Genomic DNA, 14,336 nt, shown 5'->3' on the forward strand with positions numbered 1-14,336 from the left:
ATATTGGGCTAGACTTGGAGTGTGGTTTATATACTGAGTATCACATAGTATAAAACTGTTTTTCATTTTCTAACAGGTATCAATCACAAGTAGCTTCATGAATAGAGATAGAATATTGTATACTTATCCATGCTAGATTTTGTCTGATTTTGAACTTCTCCAGATCTTACGTGTTCTGTCACAGTCTCTTTGATTTTATATGTGCACAGCCCTTTTGTGCCTGGAAGATGCTGTTTCCTTGGAGTCATCCATCACCTTCAGTTCTTATAGTCTTTCCACCTCCTCTTCCTCATAGAACCTAAAGGGGAAGGTTTGATAAAGACATTATATTTAATGCTGCATGTTCCAAAGTCTCTTACTCTCTGCACATTTCCAATTGTGTATGTCTGCAAGAAGAAGTGTCTCTGATGAGATTTGAGGGTTGGGCTTCTCCATGAGTATATCAATACATCATATAGGAGTCATTTTATTGCTGTATTCGTTAGAATAAATTTGTAGTAGGTTTTCCCCCGGGGTCCAAGAGCTATCTAGTCTCAGATTCTTGGTCATTTTAGCAGTATCAGATATTGGTTCTATTTTCTGGACTGGGCCATAAAGCCAATCAAAAGGGAACCTGTTATTCCCACAAAATGTGTGTCATTATTGTACCAGTATGTATGTCCTGTGGGCAGGTAGCTATTATGTAGGCACTATGGTTCATATCTGATGATATTAAACATTGCTTTCTTTTCTGGTAGTATAGCTGTGGTGGCTTAAATAAAAATGGCCCCCATAGGTTCATATATTTGACTACTTGGTTCCCAAATATTTGAAGTGTTTGGGAAGGACTAGAATGTTGAATCTTGGAGATGGTGTCACTCGGAGCAGGCTTTGGGGTTTCAAAACCCATGTGATTCCCAATTATCTCTCTCCACTTTATGCTTCTGGATGAGATGAAAGCACTCAGCTACTGTTCAAGTTCCATGTTTGATCATCTGCTTGCCTGATGCTGTACACATTATAATGATCTTAGACTTACTTTTAAAGCTGAAAGTCCCCAGTAAACACTTTCTTTTATAAGTTGCATTGATAAGCTGTCTCTTCACAGCAATAGAAGAGTAACTAAGACAGCACCTTCCAGCATGTGAATGACAGTAGGAGTGGAGATTCTAGTTGTGCAACAGCTCAATTTCTTCATACTCCATGACAGAAACAAGTAGTGCCTTCAACAATATGGTCCTAACTACTGTCAGGAGGTTGAAAGTAACCAATACCCTTGATAACAGCCTGTAATAATTGAGAGTGGTCTATGGAACACCTTTTTCTAGAAACTCAAGAAAAATATGACACATTACTGGAATGGGGGTTTTATTTGGGAACATAAAATGTCTATTTTGGACATTGTCTCCCCAATTCTGTGGTGACTCCAGTTAGGTATCTTTTATTTATCCTTGTATTTTAGGAAGCTTTACATTATTACTTTTCCTTGTAGCTTTTCAAAATGCCTCTAGGATTAGTTAGTTGTTCTCCCCCTCCTTTACCTGTGCATCCCACCCACCCCCATTAATTCTGTTCTAGATTCTCTTTTTCCATTTATAACTCTATATCCTATTTCCCCTTCCTGGAAAGTTTATCTCCTACAACTCTCCCCACTTTACCTGCTGCCTGCTGCCTAGCATCTGTGATTATTCTAATTGAGACACATATCTGAAGCTTAAAAGATAACTTCCCTATATAAGAGAAAAAGTGGAATGTTGTCTTTTTGAGTCTAGGTTACTTTACTCAAGTTAATTTTATCTAGCACCACCCATTTATATGAAAATCTGATATTTCTTAACAGATGGATAATATCCCATTGTATAAATGTACTACATTTTCATTATTCATTCATCATTTGATGGACATCTAGGCTGTTTCAAATTTCTTGTTGTTTTGACTCAAGCAGCAATGAAGCATGAGCTATCTCTGTAGTAAGATGTAGAGTTATTTGAATATAAGTTGAAGAGGGGTAGAGCCAGATAGATTTATTTTCAGATTTTGGGGGAACCTCTACAATTCATAGATTTATTTTCAGATTTTGGGGGAACCTCTACAATGATTTCCATAGGGACTGTGCCAGTTTGCACTCCACTCATTGCCATGAACAAGTAAGTTTTCCCCTTTCTCCATAGTCTTTGACAGCATCTGCTGCTATTATTTCATAAAGTTGAACATTCTGACTGGGTCGAGTAAGATGAAATCTCAAAATGGTTTTAATTTGCATTTCCCAGGTGGTTAAGGACGTAGAACATTTCTAAATGTTTCTTAGCCATTGTTTAGTTGTATACCCCATTTTTAAATTGGGTTGTTTCTTTGATGTAAATTTTGTTTCTTTGATGTTAATGGTTTTTAGTCCTTTGTATATTTTAGATACCAACCTTTTGTTAGATTTATAATTGGAAAATAATTTTCCCCGTTCTGTAGTCATTTAAGCAGTAAGTTTAATCTTAACAATTTTCTGTTTTTTTTTTAATTTTGAAAATGTGAGTCGCAGCCCAAAACAATGAGAATGCAAAGGAGAATTTTTACATCACAGTCACACCCTAGGATAAAACAAATGACTCTCTCCTCTCCCCATTGCAGAGTAATCAAAATACAGCTACAACAAACAAGGAGCATCCTAAGAGAGAAACATGGAATGTCCTAGGAAGGGAAATTAGATGAGATCTATTGGGTAAACTGGGAATGATGGGGCTCTGCTTAGTTGATTCGATGGGCCATGTTCTCCTGGTTTTCTCCATCACCTCTGACTCCTACAATCTTTTCCTCCCCCTCTTCTGTGGGGTTCCCAGATACCCAATTGAGACCTCCATTTTAGACTCTTTCTACATAATATCTGTCTGTGAGTCTCTGCATTTACTCCCATCTGCAACTGGATGAAGCCTCTTTGATGACAAATGGAAAGGTACCAATCCTTGGTGTCTGATTTTTCCTGTTACCAGTTCCTAGGCATCGATGCAGTGTAGGGTGTGGGCTCCCTCACACTCACACACAGTAACCCTCATGTTAAACCAAGCATTAGTTAGTTACTCCCACAAGTTCTGTGCCGCTGTTGCCCCAGGACATCTTTCAAGCAGGACAGATTGTAGGTGGAGGGTTTTGCGGCTGGGTTGGTGTCAAGATTTCTCTTTCTGTAGCCTACAGAGGATCTTCTGCCAAGAAGACTAGAGGAACTGGTTCAACCTCTCTATAGTAAACAGTCAACGAGCACTGTGGATGCTATCCTCAGCAATTGGACCCAGCTGTCAGTTTTCAGAGAGCAGCCTTCTTTCCTAGCAGCAGCATGAGTTGTTTGGTATTCTCCAGGGGAACCCTTAGGACAATAGCTCAAGAGAATGTAACCCAGTCCCCCTAGAGGAAGCCTCGTGCAGCTACGAAAGATGGCCAGTGTCAGACTCTGTATCCTCCATGACTAGCAGTCTTCAGTATGGTCATGCTTGGATTCCACGAAGTTTCCACTGACTAGGTTTCTACACCTTCTCGCCGATGCTCCCCAATTCCACTTTTCTCTTCCTGCATTCTCTTAAATACCTCTTCTTATTTAATTTCAATTTCTAACTCTAGACTTGGCATGTTTTTCTTTTTGCTATAATTTCATTGAATAGATTCTCTATGCCTTTAGTGTTTATCTCCTGTGCTTCATATATCCCTTAGAACAGATCTCATCTTTATATATCAGTGATCTTGGACACTGTGAGTCATGCTTGACATGTTTCATCATTCAATAAAACAAAAACATTGTTTTATATGTATCATTCAATTTTAATGTTTCATCATCATGTATATAAGAATACATCATTTTCATTAAACAAATTATTAAATTTATATTTTGAAAATTTAGATATTTTTACATATTCTCTTATCTTACTTTCTGCCTTTCATGTCTCTTGTTAAAATTTCTGAAAGGTTAATAGTAGTTTGCATTTGTGTCTATAACTATGCTATATAAACTGATGTCAGAAGCAAATTATCAGTTTCTCTGTCCTACTCCTGGGAAGTGCATGTTAACCACAATTATGTCAAAAAGGAGGGAAATGAGTATAGCATGCAAAGTGATATATCCCATCTAAAATATGGATCCAGAAAGGTAGGAATTCATCTTCACATTCTGCTCACTAAATAAAATAATTAAAAATCAAAGAACATCTGTACAAAAGTTATACAATCAGGAACAATGTAAGTCTAAAGAATATATTCTGAGAGTATGGAAGATTTTAAGTAACCCCTTCTGTTGTGTTACAGGCAAGAAGCAAATATAGAAAACTACTCAGATCATAGAGGAAGTTGTTTTCTCATTCTTCACTCCCTGCATATGGAGAAATCAGGGCAGAACCAAACTGCAAGAGTGAGAATGGATAGGACTTATTAGAAACTTTCCCTAAGTGAGTCTGTGAAGCAAACTTAGGTTACATATAACAGTTCCTTGTTGCCATGGTATAAGATTGTCCCCATCATTTCCTGATGAGATTTCTTAATCACTGTGAGTCAGATTCAAGTCTTTTTCTTTTTTAAAACAACATTTTATTTAAATTAAAAACAGTCTTATTTTATATACCAATCCCAGCTCCCTTTCCCTCCAGTCCTGTCCTCCCTTTCCCACCCCCAAACCCCCACCCCACCCCCATCCACTCCCCAGGGAGGGTGAGGCTTCCCATGGGGGATTATCAAAGTCTGTCACATCATTTGGGGAAGGGCCTAGGCCACCCCCCATGTATCTAGGCTGAGAGAATGTCCCTCCATAGGGAATAGGCTCCCAAAATTCGTTCCTGCACTAGGAATAAATACTGGTTGGTTCCACTGCCAGAGGCCCCATAGACTGCCCAGGCCTCCCAACTGACCAGATTCAAGTCTTCTATCCATTTTCTAATTGTCTTCTTACTAGATAGGGTGTTTAAGAAATTCAGTCATCCCACTCCTGTTCTACTACCATGTATTTGTGAGGGAAGGAAACGTTAACTTGACTTTTAAGTGCATTGCTGTTCTCAGCAAGGGAACTCACATTGTTATCGTTTGTGGTATCCATGTATCCTACCAGAAGGGGACATTGCAATTGACTTCACAAAGGAGAGACAGGGTGAGATAAGTATTTGATGGCATCAGTAGTACAAAGTATTAAACCTTTATACACTTCACTGAATAGATTTTATCTTTCAGCCTCTGGGCATATGATATGTCTATTCCTCTTTTCATGTGAATGACCATGGGGCAAGCTCAGTTCAGGGGGTCACAATTAAAATGGGTTGTTACTTTCAGGATGGCTCAGACTGCGTGATAACTAGCAACCATTTCCACAGTGGCTATTCCATCAGCACAGATCCATAAAAATTACAAAATCATAGCCCACCTCCAACAGACTATTTAGTGAGAATGAGTGCTATGGGAATAAGAATTGTTTCCTGAAAGTACTGTCAAACCTTCCCTGATTGTATCAGTGTCAGGATACCCATTCACTTCTTTGAGAAAAACAGAGTAGTTCTCCAAATAAAAACCATGTTAGTGAAGGGACCAGCCCCTCCCCCAGGCCCCCTGCCCAGAGCTTTAGGTGGTCTAAGCCTGGAAGCACACCAGTACTGAGACTGTTGCATACTCCTAGACACTCCCCTTACACTGCCCTATAAGATCCCTGCCTCGTGATTTCTCAGGGTCTTTTCTCCAGCCATCCACTGTGGTGGATGGATGAAAGGCTCAAGCGAATGGGGTTAGCTTGTTAAACAACTACAATAAAAGACTCTTTGGTTTCGCATCGACATGGGCCTCTTGGTTTTTATTGGGGTTCAGAATTTGGGCACAACAGTTCGAAATGCTTAGTTGTAAAATTACCAAAGTCACTTTATAAAGCACAAATGTTGTCTTAAATTTAGTTTTGATTGCATTTTGTTGACTTCCTGGAGAAGTTCAGGACTGAGAAAAATGGCATTTTTTACCGTGAGCAAAGGAAACTGCCTCTTAAACCCACTATCTTTTAAGCCACCTACAGTAGTCACAGTTACTGCAGGTGGCAAGATGACTTTGAATAATGGAAGCTAATGTGGCTCTTTACACCCAATTTCTCCCTGGGATCCTTGGCAGTTTCTCTCAATCTTCTAGTTCCTTTCTCAAAACAGCTGGAACTTAATTCCGAAAATACAGAGAGACAGTGTTGTCCTACAGCTTCTAATTGACAATTAACCAGGTTTCAATTTATGAAGCTATCTCATCTGTGATTAGAGTTTTTAAAAAGATCGCAAACACTATTAGGCTGCTGTTCTATATTCCTTATCTGAACTTCTGGGTTTAATAGTTTGTAATCAACAGCTATAAATAAGAATGTTTTCATGTAACTGCTAGAAAGAAACAATACAATGCACAGTATCTCATAATTTCTGAAAATTTAACTATACCACATTAAGTTTATAGAGTTATCTGGCAGACAATTCCTTGAAAGAATACCACTGTAAATTAATGAACAGATAATAACCAAAAGGTATAAATATAAAATTTGGTAGTCCTACTTTATCCTGTTTCATTTTTTCGTGCTTTCATTCACCTTCAGTAAAACAATGTGAAACACTTTAAATAGAAGGATACAAGGGTAATTCATAAGTTTTAAGTTATGCACAGTCTGAGTAACATGATCTGCCCCACTGCCATTGTGTACTCCAGAGGACTCAATCATCCTCTTGTTCAGAATCTACATCGGATTCACAAATCATCTCTGGGTTACTTAGTCACTCCTCTGGATGTAGCTCAGTGCCTGTGCCCACATATTTTCTTAATTTACTCAACAGTGGCCTCAAAGCACAGGAATAACGATGCCAGCAAGTGAAAATAGTTCACAAGCGAAAGCTATCTTTAAATGAAAAACTGGAAGTTCTTGATTTCATAAGCTGAATTTGTGAAGACCTGGGGTCAGAATGAAACTTCTGTGCATATTATTGTGCAAAAGGAAAGTGTAATTTGTGTTAGTTTTATTGTGGTGCCTTAAATTATAAAACAAAAATTAGGAAACTATGAAATGTAGCTAACTAAGATAAAGAATAGCATTACATTATAGATCAGTACATTTTATGGTTCCCAGTGCTAAGAGTCTCTGCATAGATGTCCCACTGATAACAGGTGCTATTATATCATGCATATATCATAAATATATGTAGTTGCTCCATATATGCATATGCACAGATATGTAAATGTATATAAGTATATATCAAATATATAAACGTATAAACAACACATGAAATTCTCAAACTACAACACTGTTTTCAATGAAAAAGAAAAAGTAGATTTCTTGTGGAATGGTCTTTCTTAGGCAGCATGACAGTTGAAACTATAAACTTAAAAACATTGTGACAGATTGCACAAAATCAACATGGAAAGTGTATGAAGTCCCTCCCTTAGCTGCTAGAATTGGGATAACCAGTTTGATTTCAGGGTGTGACTATTTGTCCCGAGGATATGACATACCCCTTGGCCCTCAGCATATTAGGCATGTACATGGTGCACATACTTACATGCAGGCAAATAGGCCTAGAATAAAAATAAAAAGCTGCCAAGCATATGATGAGTCTAAAATCATGTTTGAAAGGATTAGCTGGGCGATATTAGCGCATGCCTTTGATCCCAGCCTCAGGAGGCAGGGCAGGTCGATCTCTGTGAGTTTGAGAGCAGCCTGGCCTACTGAGCAAGTTCCAGGACAGGCACCAAAGCTACACAGAGATACCCTGTCTCAAAAAAAATCCTGAAACCATATTCAGTTTGACTGCCAGTCTTGGTAAACCAAATTATTGCACTGAACCTGCTTTCCTATGTATGGGAGAAGCAATCGGTATATACTCACTTAACCGTACCTGCAGTAAAGATTTCTTATTTGAGCTTTCAGACTTAAGTTCCATACTGAACTGAATGGAAGTAATGATGAAGTAAAGTTTTATCGAACATGCTCTTTTTATTATGTAATAATATATGAATTTCTTTATTTCCCCATGACCTATACCGTCATTCTTACTCCATAGACTCTGACAGTGGTGGAAAAGACAGACCATTTTTTCCTTAGACTGATTATTTAAACTGACAGATACTATTACTAAGATAGGAAGTTTATACGGCACATTTCATACACGGGGTGTTTATAGGTCATTGTAACATCGCCATTTAAAATTAAACACAGAACTATCCATCCCTGCAAAAATTACTTTGTACAATATGCCTTTATAGCAATTTCATTGTATGACCTATCTCTAATAATTACAACTTTGGCAACACCCAATGTGTTCAGTCACTCTTCTTTTGTTATTTGATAAATGTCAAATGTTGGTAAGTGCAGTAAAAAAGTATGATTTTTCTGATGTTTACTTTTTTCTTTGCTACACAGTTTAATATCTTTGATATCCATAAGTTTTCATATCAATTACTTTTCCATTTTTACTGATGATTATCATCCATAGTATTGATGTATCTCAGTTTATTTAACTTGACACCTGTTGTAGAGAATTGTGATAGCTTATAGTTTGGCTATTACAAATAAAGTGCATATATATATGCACTTTAGATGTGAACATAAAGACTCATTTTCCAAGAATAAATGTTCAAGAATGTGATTACTAAAATGTATGGACACATATTATGGACATATTGCTGTTGCTTTATGAAAACAGTAAATTTTTCACAATGACTGTACCTTTCTTCAGTTTCACAAACTAGGCATATTTTAACCAGCTTCCACATAATTATCAAAAAGTTTACTGTTATTACTCTTATTTTGGTTGTAATACTCAGAGTGGACTGGCATTGAGTCTATGTACTCCTCTTTGTTTAGAAGTTGTCAAGTGTTTCTACATAGCAGTTGTGGATTTGCTATAACTGATTCTGAACTCTAATTCAAACCAACAGCTTATGAAAGAAATTCTCAGTGTTCTTCATGGAGTAGTGTTATTGTGGCACAATTTTTCCCAAGGCAACATCAAAAATTTCTATACCAGATAGGACACCAAATCCTGACCAAGGGAATGGTATCATCCAATTCCAGATTGTTGAGCCAAGAACTTTATTCAGGTTGCTGGCAGGATCACAGATGAGCCATGGAGGAGGGGGGCTGCATCACTGAAAAAGCCACCCCAGCATCAATGATGACTGACTAAAGTTGCATCAGTGGCATTCCCTGTACAGCTTGTAGACAGCTTCATTGAAGACACTCTTTTCCCACATTAATTATGTTGCTTATATAAACTCCAGGAGAGGCCTTGTGGTTCTCTTAATGTTTTGGCAGTTTCTGAGCCACCTGAATTTTGTGTCTCCCTTTTTCCTGGAAAGAAGTTTTTGCTTTTTTAAGAAAGTGTATTTGTTACTTTTGCAACACAAAATTACTCTTTTTATGCAGATAACATTGTTGCTTTTTAAATATTTAGTAATTTAGTATTATTACAAGTAATGTTTTTACTAATCACCAGTCTACTGTTTTTGCTTTCCCTGAAATAAAAACCCTTAAATATATGTTATTTCTCGCAGTTGTTATTATCAACGATTCATATAAAGAAAACATATACAATCATTTGGCTTATTAGTCTTCTTGTAAAAATGAGTCAAGAACCATCTAGTCAGTCATCATTATAGATTGAATCCAAAATTCAGCTAGCTACTTAAATGGCCCGATAAAGTCCCATAGCTCATTAGGAACAGGTGTTTTGGGTCCATTTATAAAACTTCTCCTCCACACATCACTACACCACATGGTCATATTTCTATTTAGCACTCTCCTCTGTGTGACTTCAGTTCTTCTCTTTTCACTCATAAAGGCCAAATTCCTTTCTGCTGTGTTTAAATCTGTCCTTACAAGTCTTTACCCTCCTCTTCGTTTTCCTCCCATTTTGTCCTCTCTCTTTTCCGCCCCTCAAATTCTCTCTCTCTCTCCCACCTTTACACATTAATTTGTGTGTGTGGGGGGGGGGGAGATTCAGGCTTACTCCTTTTCTTCCTCTCACTGATTTATCCAGTCATATCAGGTTCTTTTGTTCCCATTTCCATAAATAATCCTCTTCTAAAGATCGTCAGCCTCCTTCTCACACAGCACATAAGGTGAAACCCTACCTAAGGCACTTTAAACATCTTCCCCTCCCTATGCCCCAGGATCTTTTCATGCAGCCCTTCTCCTACATGTGTTTAGAAAGAAAGCAGTTTGTTTTTCCTTATAATTATTTAAATAATTATATAATAACAAAGTGGATAATTTTGGTGTTTGATGTCTTATTTTTGAATTTTGAAAGAATTATCTATTCATGGAAAGTTGCAAAGAAATGTACAGCAAAGTCTCCGTATTTGTTATTCAGATTCCCCCAACATTATCATCTTGCATAACCACAGCCTTTAGACTAGGATATTGACTTTGGTACAATGCCTAGAGTTTATTCAGATTCCACTACTTATTCATCCACTTGTGCATTTGTGTGTGTGTGAGTGTGTATGTGTGTGATTCTGTGTAATTAGCAACCAAATTATGATATTTAATAATGCCCTCTCTACAAGCTTCCCCAATGCTACCTTCTTTTGGTTTATTTCTTAGGTTTTTGTTTGTTTGTTTCTGTGATACATTCCCTTGCAACTCAAATTCTTGACTTACATTGAATTTCCTGTGTAGCCCAAGCACCGTTGAATCCTGACTCTTTCGGCCCCACCTTTGAGGTTCCAGGTGTAAAGTTTGTAATGTTTCCCAAGCTGGTTCTTGGTCCATTTTGAGGTCACTAATCTATTTCCATCGCCATAATTTTGTTTATATATATTTATAGTACCATATCTTCTTCATGGATCCATTCATTTCTCTTTTAACTACAATGGCTTGCCTGTGTCTTACAATTGTCTGTGTTATGAAAATTAACTATATCTTATACTCAGTGAACCAGTAGTGGTTTCCTTTGATAGTTATATCTAAGGATGACCATACATAGAACTGCACAAGGCACATCATTTCCATCCTTTTGCTTTTTTGTTTATCTGCATTGTTATATTCCATGTGAGTTTCTGGTTTTTCAATCCATTCTACCAGTCTTCATCAGCACATCTACTTCACTTGCATAGAATGGAATAAGAGATACACTACAGCCTATGTCTGCCTTTTGATTTGTTTTCTTTTCTGTGATTTTTCATTTTTTATTTTAGTTTTCCTGGCTTCCTATAGGTTACTTGAGAATCTTTTAGATTTTTAATTTATTCTCCCTTCAGTATTTTTGAGTGTATCTTTTAATACACCGTATTTTGGTTGTTTTAAGTATTGACACTATAAAGTCATAATTTGTGTTAACATTTCACCTCCATTTTTATCTTTTCCTTTCATGCATTTATAGGAGTTGTCTTCAATCTTTCCTCCACTGGAATTGATAATCACAAAAGACTTAACTTTGTTTCAGCTATAAAACATAATTTAGAAAACAGAAGAAGGTGAGGTATTTTCCATTGTTTTTCTACATTCCTGAAGTTCCAAGATTCTTTCTTTCATTTCCTTTTTCTCAAAGAAAATCCTTTAGCCTTCTAGGGTTGGTCTACGAGTAAATTTAATTATTATTGCTTTACTATTTATTTCATCTAAGAGTCCATGCTACTCTACTCCAATACCTGTTAGGCTGTGTTTGGCACCCATTGAGTGTCTTTGCTCATGTGGTTTACTTGGGTCTCTTCTTTAATGAGTGACTTTTGTATTTTCAGTACTTTGATGATTTTACTTGAAGATTCTAGTGCATAGAGATCTACCTGTAAGCCCTAGCTTTTTTTTTTTTTTCGTAGCTCTTGGGCAGCATGTTAGGTTTGCAGGAGGATGTCAGTCTACTTCTCTAGACTCTAGCTGTAATTTGATTCTTCTTACACAAGACTCAGAGGATATCTGAATCATTGGACATTTTTTTATTAAAATGTTAAATTTTCTAATTTATTTTCATACTTTCTTCTTTATAATTTTTTCTCAGTTGTCTCTCAGATATTGTAGACAGATATCTCTGCTTAGTGAGAAAACATTTCCTTGGTTGTTTTATGTAAGTAAGGTGAGCATTTCCTGAATCATGAAAGAGAAGAAATAATCACATTATTAGTGGGATAAATGATAAAAAGGATTGACTTAAGTCAGAATCTGTTCACTGTAGTGAATTATATTAAGCATATAGTGAGGATTATTAATATTAGTAAATTTTTGCAATCACCTTATTTAATTAAAATTAATAACTGTAAATTCTAGTTAAAAAAGAGATTAGTATTTCTATAACTGTGAACAACTGAATGCATGAGACTATGATTGTCAGCTTTCTACACTGTTCAGTCCTAATAAGAAAAATATCTTTAAATCATATCATTGTTGCGAGACTGGAAAGAGCTAATATGTACAGTGTGGTCAGCCCAGTGTTTGAAGCTTGGGTATCTCTCAGTAGAGTTACATTATTGAAACAAGTGGAAGGATTTCTTGTTCAACTTGTCTCATCTCTATATCACAGATAAATTAACTGTAAATAGAAAATCTAAGTGGCATATCTGATGTCCCTTAAGGGTCCCCACAGAGCAGGCGCAGATTTAGCCGTTCTTCTTTTAACTGAACACGCAGCAAGGTATTTTATTATGGCAGTGGGAAAACAATTTGCCTTCTCAAAATATGGTGATACATAAACATCATGAAACTAATTCCATTTCTATTCATTGGTTCATGAATGCTAAGGCTGAGCAGAGCCTCATCATTCTAAGATGACTTGTTCATTTGCTCCTCAGAAGACAACTTCTGGTCCAGCCCTTCCCAGGGCCCAGTAAAAGAATACTACAAAACTGGACACGGTGGTACATACCTTTAAGCCTAGCACTTGGAAGAAAGAGACAGTTGTATCTGTATGAGTTCAACACCAGCCAAAGCTACATAGTTACAACTTGTCTCAAAAGACAGAAGAAACCCCCCAAACTACAAGGCTATAAAACTTGCCCATGAGATTAGGTATCTATTCTTCTCATAGAAACATCTCACATATTGATATTTAGGAGAATTATGATATAACCATTTATTTAATAAGTGCTCAAATGCATGAAACCTATGCTGTTTGGTAGGTATCATCTTAATATTCACAAGAATCATGAAAACTAGGGACCACTAATAAACAGGATAAATATATGAATATAATATAGTTAATTATTTGAGACGTTAAAATTAAGAAAGGTTCCTAGCAAGGTCTTTCCAATTATAAAATCCATGTCCCAAGAAAATGAAATGAAACTCTTTTGTGGATTCTATGGGGCTGGAGAGGAAAATATTTTGGTGCCCTCTAGAGGTGATCAGGGATGTGCACTTGTCATACCCTGGGAATGTGATAAATCAAAGGCCATTTAACAGGATCTATCACTCTTGCCTGTTTTCCTTCCCATGCTTACATGATTCAGATACTGTAGAGTATAGGTCAAGATCAGAGATTCTCAAACTTTAGCAAACATCAAAATCAGTTTTAGGGCGTGTTAGTGTGCCCACTTCTGATCTCCAACCTCCAAATTTCTGATTCTGGGTCTGTGTAGCAACTTTTTCAGCTTACAAATCCAACTACTCCTGGAGATTCTAAGGATACTCATTAGAGGACCATGTTTTGAGAGCCACTGGTATTTAGAACCCTCTCAAAGCAGAAGCTCTTGGTGTAAACAGGTTTAGTTTCAAGGCAATTGTAGTGCTTTGAACCAGAGCTCTCCACCACATTCTTGGAGGACCACAAGTTTACACAGAGGGAGGAACATCTCATTTAGGATGGCTTTCTCTCTCAAAGAATTAGACATCCCTTTAACTTTTGAGTTTCAGGGGATATGAACATTTTGGTGCAAGAGAAGCAATTGGGGCTGGAGACAGAATTCAGGTCCTAGACACTGTTTAAAATTCAATGCTCTCTGCCTTCATTTAAGAACAGCATCATCTTGGGGTAAGGGCAGAAAAGAACAAATACTCATAGCCATACTCCATCAAGCAGATTAGCAGTGAGTAAGTATTGGACAAGCTTTAGTTCAGTCATAATCTATGTGGGATTTGGGTTTCATATTCACATTTCCAATAAAAATACTGTAAGAAAATTAGAAGATCAAGCACATTTTACAGAATGGAAAATATTAGCACAAAACCAGTCAAAACTAATGAACTGTTCTATGGAGTTTTACAAAGTTGATCAATTAGTACTGCTTACCTTTGTTTAAAGATAGCTAAAGTCTAATCAACATTTACCTCCTTTTTGTAACATTTTCTTTCCTGCTCCCTTTGCCATATGCCCCAATATCACAAAGCTTTGACTTTACACTGAATTATTTTAACTATTTTTTTAATTTCTAAATTTTTCCTACAATTTTACACCAATGGG

This window comes from Mesocricetus auratus, unplaced genomic scaffold (genome assembly GCF_017639785.1).
Source record: "Mesocricetus auratus isolate SY011 unplaced genomic scaffold, BCM_Maur_2.0 Super-Scaffold_100006, whole genome shotgun sequence".
In the NCBI taxonomy this organism is placed as follows: Eukaryota; Metazoa; Chordata; class Mammalia; order Rodentia; family Cricetidae; genus Mesocricetus; species Mesocricetus auratus.